The following is a 9,892-nucleotide window of genomic DNA, read 5'->3' on the forward strand; positions in this document are numbered from 1 at the left end:
ATATGGTGGAAAAAAGAGGAACATCTGTAATAATCTGAACAATAAAAGATTTATTAATTTAAAAAAAAAAGGTATCATCATCAAGATAAAAGAGTCATTAAAATCTCCTTTCACCCACCAAACTATTTCATGGACCAAAAAATGAAAATAAAAAACCCTCACTATTTCTTGTTTCTTCTCTCAGCAAGGATGGGGTTCAGAACACGCTACTCCAAAATATGATGCGTTAGCATAGTGAATATTTTAAGCTGAAGGAATCTAAGAAATGGTGGGTTTAGGAAGGACTTTGTGACCTTCCCCTGAAACAGGTCACAAGACCCTCATGTGAAAGGTGCCCTTCCCACACCTGGAGGAAAGAAGCATCCTAACTTCAAGACAGAGAGACTTTAATAGGAATCCGGATGAATGGGCCTTGCTAAAATTCCCCAAGTTTACTACTCTTAGCTGATACCCACTGTTCTCTCACATTTCCCTACTACTGGCCACTCTCATCAAACCTAGTTTGAAAATACTCAGCTTTAACCATTACTTTGTGGTTTTGCTCCTATATGAAGTCTTCCATATCATATAAAACTTATCCTATATAATAAAAGGCTAATATGCAAATTGACCAAGTGGTGGAATTACCAGTTGAGATGATGTGCACTGACCACTAGGGGGCAGATGCTCAATGCAGGAGCTGCCCCCTGATGGTCAGTGCATTTCCACAGGGGGAGCTCCACTCAGCCAGAAGCTGGGTTCACTGCTGGGGAGCACAGCGGCGGTGGCGGAAACCTCTCCTGCCTCCGTGGTAGCACTAAGATGTCCGACTGATGTCTTTGGCCCATTCCCCACAGGGAGCAGGCCTAAGCCATCAGTTGGACATCCTCTGAGGGCTCCCAGACTTCGAGGGGGTGCAGGCTGGGCTGAGGGACCCTCCCCCCTCCAGTGCACAAATTTCGTGTGCCAGGCCTCTAGTATTAAATAAATATGTATGTTTTTCCCCTTCTTGTTAGTGTGTCTTTTGTTACAGAGCTTCAGATGAGAACCTAGAATGGTAAATGGAAAATATTGATTCCTGCCCTATAGCAAGCAAAAGAGAAATAAGAGGGAAAGGCATGCCCTTTCCATACAGACCCCAGCGTTTTATGAGAAATACTTTCTCCGAACGGTTCCCACTATCAAGGAGGAGGCCCAGGTGTTGCTATTCACATCACCTGCTTAGGCAGAGCACCTGGCAAACACCATGTGGTCTTCAGGCAATTTTCAAGTTTTCTTTTTAGATTTCTTACACTGGAAATGCATGCACACCAAAGATGAGGAATATATAACCTCAGGGAAGAAAAAAAAGAAAGAGAGTCCCATGTCAATGCATTGTGCAAGGTGTTCTTCCTGGATCCTCCCTCGCCTTACAGTTGCTTCATGTTATGCCTTACAGCCCAGGAAAATTCCCCCTAGCATTTTGCAGGCAAGAGCATCACTGGATTGCTTGGTTCCCCCCTCAGAGGTGATTAGCTAACAACCCGTGTTTAGTTCCTGTTGCTATTTCTTTTCTAGCCAAGTCCTTGATTCCCTGAAGCACTTCTGATGTGGTTCTTGGAACTGTCTCCAATGTGCTAGCACTGATCTGCCCCAAGCAAAATGCTTCGCCCATCTGTGCCAGGAAGATGTTTGCATTGTTTTCCATCAATCTTTCACTCTCCAAAGGAATTGGATGAGAAAGCATGTCTTATTCCATTATTGCCACTGTCCCATAACAAGAATCTTTGGTTCTCACTAAGGGAACATCAAGCCTGAGTCAGGAAAGTCCAAGTGCATTCCTTTGGTAGTTGAACCTTGGAGGATATAAGACTGTGAAGTATGTGATGTGTATCTTGAATTCTTTCTCACTTTCCCCTGCAGAGCACCCCTTGCTGTAGCATCCCCAGTTCCTATCATTGTCCCCATAGACCCCCACAAGCAACCTTGACTGTTTTCACTATCTCTGTTTCCTAAGACTTTTTTTTTCAAATTCACACAACAACAGTTTATCTTATTGTCCCCACTGATGTGACAAAGGAATTAGAATCCAAAAGAATAGCTGTGACATAATTTTGAGGCCCCTGTGGGCCACCACTGAGTTATTTTTGAGAGAAAGCAACTATATCGACTCATCACTTCACAGCATATAAAGAAACACCTACCAGCTGTCCAATAGGGATTCAATAACTATTTGTGGGTTTCATTTTAGCAATAGGAGACAAACCTTCCCACTGTTCCCATCATTTCAGGTTGAACTGTACCTGTAGATACCCACGTTCATTTGAAAACAAAGCGATTTTGGAGCAACTATCTGGTAACATTTCAACTGCTTCGAAAACTTCACCGTGTGCAGGAATCACTAGGGAATCTTGCTAAAATGCAGATTTGTATTTATAAGGTTTGAGGAGGGGTCTGAGATTCTGCTCTGATGCCATGCCTATGCCACCAAGTTTTCTGAATTCTTGTACTTAATTATTAAACTGGTGGCCTTGAGGACTCCGGAACTTGCAATGGGTGTCGGGTGTGATTGGTCTTGCAGACTGTTTCCTCTAACTTATCAACTTTGAAAACATTATGCCAAGTGAAGGAAGCGAGACAGAAAATGCCACATATCATATGATTCCATTTTTAGGAAATGTTCAGAACAGGCAAATCCATAGACACATGGAAAGCAGATTAGTGGTTGCCAGGGGCTTAGACAGGGGAGCATGGGGAGTGACTGCTAAGGGGTACAGGTGGGGTTTTTTGGAGCGATGAAAATGTTTTGAAATTAGATCATGGTAATGGTTGCACAACTTTGTTAATGTAATAAAACCCAGAAAATTGTATACTTTAAAAGGCTGAATTTTATAGTGTGTAGCTCAGTCTTGGCACCCAGTAGATTACTTGAACAGGCCCAGAGATGAAGAAGAAACAGGGGTATCTGGAGCTGGTAATTCAGCTTTCCCAATGTACGCCCTCCGCCCCCCAGCATAAATCCAGGGGGTGTAATTCTTCAGCATCCTCTGCTGAACTCTTCAGGAGCGACCCCATGGGAGAAGCTACCGGCGGGAGTGGCAGTAACAACCTGAAGTCAGCAGTCCTGGGCTGTGCTCCCTCATCTCACCAGTACCCTTTGGATGGTGGTAAAATTCAGCACCAGGTTCTCCATAGCAAAAAACCAAAACTCTTGTTTTAAAAACTTGGTTAAAAAAAACACCTTTTCTGTTTGTGTTTCTCATTAAAACACCACTTTTGAGTCCTTTAGAAAGGGTCCAGCTGGATATTGGCTCTAAGACCTTTGACAGCTACTCTAATTGCCTGGAGGTCCGCTAGCAGTGATGGCTCTCACAGGTTTAATTGCGAAGTTTCCGCCAAGTCATTAATGTGGAACCAGAGTCCAGAAATGAAAGAAAATTAGAAATGAGAAGAAAATCAACCTCGCCTGCTTCTGGACAGTCACCTCTCCCCGGGCCAGGACAAGTTTTCCTCCTAAGTTGTTCTCTCCTGACATAGTGGGAGGAAGCCTAGGATCTGATTCCTGGTCCTGCCACTGACTCATCACATGGCCTCGGGCAAGTCATTAAGCGTTTCTGGCGTTCCTAAAACTGGGATACTGGTGCCTCTCCTGCTCAGCTCTCTGCCTAAGTGCTACCTGGACAAGGCACTTCTGTAGATAATTTCTGCAGAGTGAGGCAGGGTGAAGAGGGATGCATGCCCAGGGCTCCCCAGGAACACCCAACAGAGCCTAAGGTTGGGTTGGGAACGCTTTCTGCACAGAGATACAAGTGGAAGAAAATAAAACATTCTATCACAAGAATTTGTTCACTATTAGGGACTATAAGAGAACATATCTAAAAAAAAACAAAAACATTTTTAGCCCCAGCCAGTTTGGCTCAGTGGATAGAGCATCAGCCATAGATTGAAGGGTCCTTATTCTGGTCAAGGGCACATACCTTGATTGCAGGCTTGGTCTCTCCCCTTCCCTTCCACTCTCTCTAAAAATCAATAGAAAAATATCCTTCAGGTGAGGATTAATAAAAATAAATAACACTAATTGAAACACAAGAAATTTATAAAAAAGCATTTTTAAAAAATATATTTTATTGATTTTTTACAGAGAAGAAGGGAGAAGGATAGTTAGAAACATCGATGAGAGAGAAACATCGGTCAGTTGCCTCCTGCACACCCCCTACTGGGGATGTGCCTGCAACCAAGGTACATACCCTTGACTGGAATCGACATTCTACCACAAGAATTTGTTCACTGTTAGGGACTATAAGAGAACACATCTAAAAAAAACCCCCACATTTTTAGCCCAGCCAGTTTGGCTCAGTGGATAGAGCATCAGCCATAGATTGAAGGGTCCTTATTCTGGTCAAGGGCACATACCTTGATTGCAGGCTTGGTCTCTCCCCTTCCCTTCCACTCTCTCTAAAAATCAATAGAAAAATATCCTTCAGGTGAGGATTAATAAAAATAAATAACACTAATTGAAACACAAGAAATTTATAAAAAAGCATTTTTAAAAAATATATTTTATTGATTTTTTACAGAGAAGAAGGGAGAAGGATAGTTAGAAACATCGATGAGAGAGAAACATCGGTCAGTTGCTTCCTGCACACCCCCTACTGGGGATGTGCCTGCAACCAAGGTACTGTTATGCCCAGATTTCAGGATCCCCATGAAACCACATCAGGGAGCCAGCCAGGACTGGAATCGCATCTGGGACCCTTCAGTCCTCTTATCCACTGAGCCAAACTGGTTTGGGCTAAAAAAGCATTTTTAAAGAGTGTTCAAACTGATTGTGTCTCGAGCATCGTGGTGGCAATTTCACTTCCTCCATGGTCATGTAATCACATTTAATCCTTTTCTTGAATCCTTACAACAAACATTCCAGAGGTTATTATACTCCCCGTTCTACAGATGAGAATATTAAGCACACAAAGTTTTCATAACTTGCTTAAATTTCATGTGACTGGTCCGTGACAGATGGGTTTTGAACCATAGCTTTCTGACGATAACACCCATGTTCTGTCTACACTACAGAGCAGCGGCTCTCAGATCTGATGATAATCAAAACTGCCTCAGGGGTTATGAGGATTAATAGGCCGAGGACCAACTGCTACATCCTGTTATCCGTCTCCTCTATCCTTAAGGAGCTTCTTAAAATTTCATTTTTAACAGCGTTGCATCTTGCATGTTCTCCCTGCCTATTTCTTTCCTAGAAAATCCTCTGGATCAAGTCCAGGAGGCAGCATAGTATAGTGGGCAAGTACACAAGTTTGGAGCCAGTATCTGAGCTGGAATCTTTGCTAGCTATATAACCGTAAGCAACTTATTTAACTTTGTTAAACCAGTTTATTCAACTGTGCAAGGGAAATAATGCCTCCTTGGAAGGATTGTTACAAAGATTAAATCAGTTAATGACCTAAAATGGTTAACAAAGGGCTAGGCTCAGGGTAAGTGTGGAATAAATTGCACCTCGTATTGCTTGACTCCACCCTGTTTAGAGGACATGGAAAAGCAGTGAAAGAAGCCAAAATCCAAATCTATTTAAAGTCTGTCCCTGTTCTTCCCAGGTGACCTTCACCTTGCACATGAATGCTGCCTCAACAAATCCAAGTGTTTCCTGTGAATCTTGTTTTCCAAAAGAACTTAGAAATAACAAAACAAAGGTTACACTACTTCACCATTAGACATGTGGATGGTAATGAGAATCCAATTCAATCACTATTTTTAAAATATATTTTTATTGATTTCAGAGAGGAAGAGAGGGAAAGAAACATCAATGATGAGAGTCATTGATTGGCTGACTCCTGCACGCCCCCTACTGGGGATCAGAAACCCTGGCATGTGCCCTGACTGGGAATCTAACCATGACCTCCTGATTCATAGGTATACGTTCAACCACTGAGCAACACTAGCTGGGCTCAATCACTATTCAATGATCACCTACTACATACTAGTCACTGGGAGATAAAAGAGAGATAAGCAGAACACAGTCCCTGCCCTTGAACTCATCGTTTATTACAGAGGGTTAGATGAAGCCATAAATGACCATAATCTAAGGTGCAACAGGAGAAGCCCCATGAGAGAAGAAAAGTACTCTGAGAGTTCCAGGGAGGGAGAACTTAATCTTCATTTGGATAAAGACTTCATGAAGGAGGAGAATTCACACGACCTTGGAAGATAGATAGGATTTTAAAAGTGAATATGAAACTGGACAACCAATGGGTTCGGGCTGCCTGTCACTACTGAAGCCAATTAAGCAGAGACAGGTTTGAATCATATATGAGCGTTTATTACAGTACTGCTGCCAGTATGGGAGAGCAGCAGGTCATCCAGGCAAATCTGCTCTGCAACCCCCCCCCCCCGCCCCCATCCCTTGGGTGGAACAAAGATTACTGGGGAAGTAGGCAAAAGAGAGAGCAGCAGGTCATCCAGGCAAATCTGCTCTGCACCACCCCCACCCCCCATCCCCATAAGCCTGTTGCTTATATTGGGTGGAACAAAGATTACTGGGGAAGTAGGCAAAAGGAATAAGAATGGATATGCAAAATGGCTATTACAGGGCTGGGGCAGGTCTGCATTGTTTGGGAAAGAAACATCAATGATGAGAATGTTAATCATTCCATATAATAGGAAGTTTTTGAATGAGACTGGATGGAATTCCAAGGTTGACTCCCAGCACTAAAGCAAGACATGCATGTAAGTGGTGGGAGGAAAAGCGGGAGAGGTGGGTGGTGGCCATATGGGGGAAGCTTGCTAATTCTGGGGTGGAGGGAGGGCAGAGGTTAACTCAATTTAGGAATAAAGAGCCAATAAAGCATTTTGAATGGGGGAGCAATGTGATTGGATGTTTTTATCACAGTTCATTCATCATGTGCTAAACAATAATGCCTCTCAGGAGGCGATAAAGATGAAATAGGTCCAAATCAGTAAAGCATCTGACAAAACTTAAAAAGCGCAACATTGATTCTACTTCTCTCCTCCCTTCTACAGTACCCAGAAATCCCATTGTTTTCTGCATCTGAGTGTCTGCAACCTGCAAACATGGGCCTAGGGTCTTGTTAAGACTCTGCTGGATGTGAACCTTTTCTTTCTTCCCGGGACCCAGCTGCAGGAATCACCCTGTGACCTGGGTCTAGAAAACCTCTAGGCAGAAGCCAGCGGATACGTTTATATGACCTATAGCTGTTTACCTCAGCCCGAGGAACTTAGAATTCCACAGCGAGAGCCCAGGCAACCTCACCCTCCCTGCGTCCAGCCCGCCGGCGGGGAAGCTGGCCCTCGCTCATCTTTTTTAATGTCTCTCTTTAGAGGCTCAGTTTGATTGACCAGCCACCATCACTTGGCATTCAGGAAGTGTGCCTTCCCGCGTCCTCTCCGCTGCACTGAGCTTACGGCATGATTTGGGGGTTTGTAGCCTTTCATTTCCCCCTCTCGCCTCCTCCTGCTGCTAGGAGTCCTTTCTCCCTGATCAGAACCTTCTAGCAGCTTCATCAGGGCCATTGTTAAGAGAAGGCGGGTCTTCTCACAATGGGTACCTGATGACTTCTCCTTTCTGCAGACAAATCAGTCCATGGAGAAAGGCCTCATTACTGCTCTCCTGCCATTATTCTGAACGTGCCTGCTCCGGGCCGCGCTGGGTCCCCTCCGCTGAGGGAGGGCAGAGGGAAGGAGAGCCTGTTTCTTGCCATTCACTTTTTGAAAATGTGGCTGCGAAAATACTTTCCCCACTAATGGGATTTGAAGGAGACACAACTTCAGCGCTTCTTAACCCTCACATATTCTTGCAAAGTCTTTTATAGACTCCGAAGTTAACTGCTTTTTTCTGAGGTTCCTCCTGTCTTGTCTAACTCAGTGCTTCATCTCCCCAGAGGTTAAAAAATGCACTGACCTCTCCCCCCTCAAGCATCTCAGTGTCTTAAAATCAAAAACAGCCTTTCAGCCCCCCCTCCCCTCCGTAATTGCCCTTTTCTTTTGCTCTCACACCTGCAGCCTAGCTTCCGCCCAGCACACTCAAAAATCATGAATTAAGTGTCCATTGTGGTTAAGGCGCTGGAATAGGCCTGGTGGGGGATAAATTACCCCTCAATCTTCTCTGTTTCACATTCTTATATGCCAGATAAGCCCCTTCTTCTAAAAGGCCAGTCCTTCATAAGGCCTGAGTCTTTTTCCCATCTAATTTGCTTGTGATGTCCTCCAGGTAACAGACAGTTGTCAGAGCAAGTATTTAATTACAGCTTCTCTTTAGGGATTATTTAAATCTCGATTTCCTAATCTAACACTTTAAATTTCAAGACTAAACCCCATGGAATTAGTTTCTCGCTCAGTCTTTGGCTGCCTGTTGGAGAAGGGTAAATAAACTATTCAAGTTAAACTGAAAAGTCAACATCCAGATACTGGTAAAGGGGGTTGGAGAGGGGAGGAAAGGTAGAGGTCTATATTCACAGGTGATTTTTTAAAAAAACACAGGGAGAGAGATTTAGTGTTATAATTGAACTAGAGGCCCAGTGCACGAATTCATGCATGGGGGGGGGGGGAAGGATGCAATTGGCCCTCCAGGCAGGTGATGGGACGCCCTTGCCCACCTGGGATCCAGATCCATCTCCCTGACATTTGCACTGGTCATCGGGAGCCACCTGGCAGCCACTTTTATATTATTTCTTCCTTGCGGAGCGTCTAGGGAGGGGAAGCAGCCGAGGTACCCAAAGCTGACTTCCAGGAGGCTGGTGGCACTGTTGGGATCGTGCCAGTGGCACTGGTCCATCAGTGCCTGGCCTGTTCTCCGGAGATTGGACCTGCAGGACTACTGAGGGAGTGAGTGGCTGCCTCCAGGCTGGTAGGCCACCGGGACAGGTTGGTCAGCTGAGCACGCTCTCACTGTGAGAGCTAACTGACTACCAGGGGGCAGCTCCTGAACTGAGTGTCTGCCCCCTGGTGGTCAATGCACGTCATAGCGACCGGACCGGTGGTTCTGGTCCTTCTAATCATTCGGTCGGGTAGGCTTTTATATATATAGATCATTTGTTGGAAGAAAAGCAAATACTGCAGCCTTCGCTAACCATGACCTCTAAAGAGCAGAACCTGAAGGACAATTAGATCATTTTAAACACAGAGTTAGAGGCATTGATTTGGGTAAATGAACATGGACAGCCAACATAATTTTGATAGTGGAGCCACACCCTCTTCCCTACCTCCCTTCATCCCTGTCACCCTAGATAACTGAGCAGAGCCAACACTCTACTGCCCATTCCATGGGAAAGAGGCACTAAACCTTCCTAAGATCCAAGGCCTCCTCCATGGGAACTGGGGCTTTGCCTGCATAATCTCGCCTTCCCAACTGTTGGATTTAGTTAGTGGCATCTCCTCTCACACTGAGGGTCTCCTTTACTTGCTTTCTTATTCTTGGTTACAATGCACTGAGCTGGGGTCATTGAGTAAATGACACTTCGCTTTAGTCCCATTAAAGATTAATATCCAAATGCTAAAGGAAGAACTAAGAACAGGGATTTTCCTTCCCCAAATGGGCCATTTCACAGGAGTTTCACATAGATTCATGTAGAAGTTCCTATAGATTCACTAGATATAAGTAAACTAGGAATAAGCCCTAATGCCACCCCCTAACCTCCTAGCCCCCGTAGGGAGAAAGGGGAATGTCTCTAGTCTAGGGCAATAGTGCTCACAGCTCCAAACAGGGTGAGGACGGTGCTGATGGGTGGACACTGTCTTGGTAGCCTGTGAATTCTGCAAAAGTGCTGAGTCCTCTTTTGGTCAGGAAGGGTCGTCAGTTTTATTGGCAGGTTCCAGCATGGACAGGTATGCTAGGGCAGTGGTCGGCAAACTGCGGCTCGCGAGCCACATGCGGCTCTTTGGCCCCTTGAGTGTGGCTCTTCCACAAAATACC

The sequence above is a fragment of the Myotis brandtii genome, unplaced genomic scaffold (genome assembly GCF_000412655.1).
Source record: "Myotis brandtii unplaced genomic scaffold, ASM41265v1 scaffold119, whole genome shotgun sequence".
NCBI classification, from domain to species: domain Eukaryota; kingdom Metazoa; phylum Chordata; class Mammalia; order Chiroptera; family Vespertilionidae; genus Myotis; species Myotis brandtii.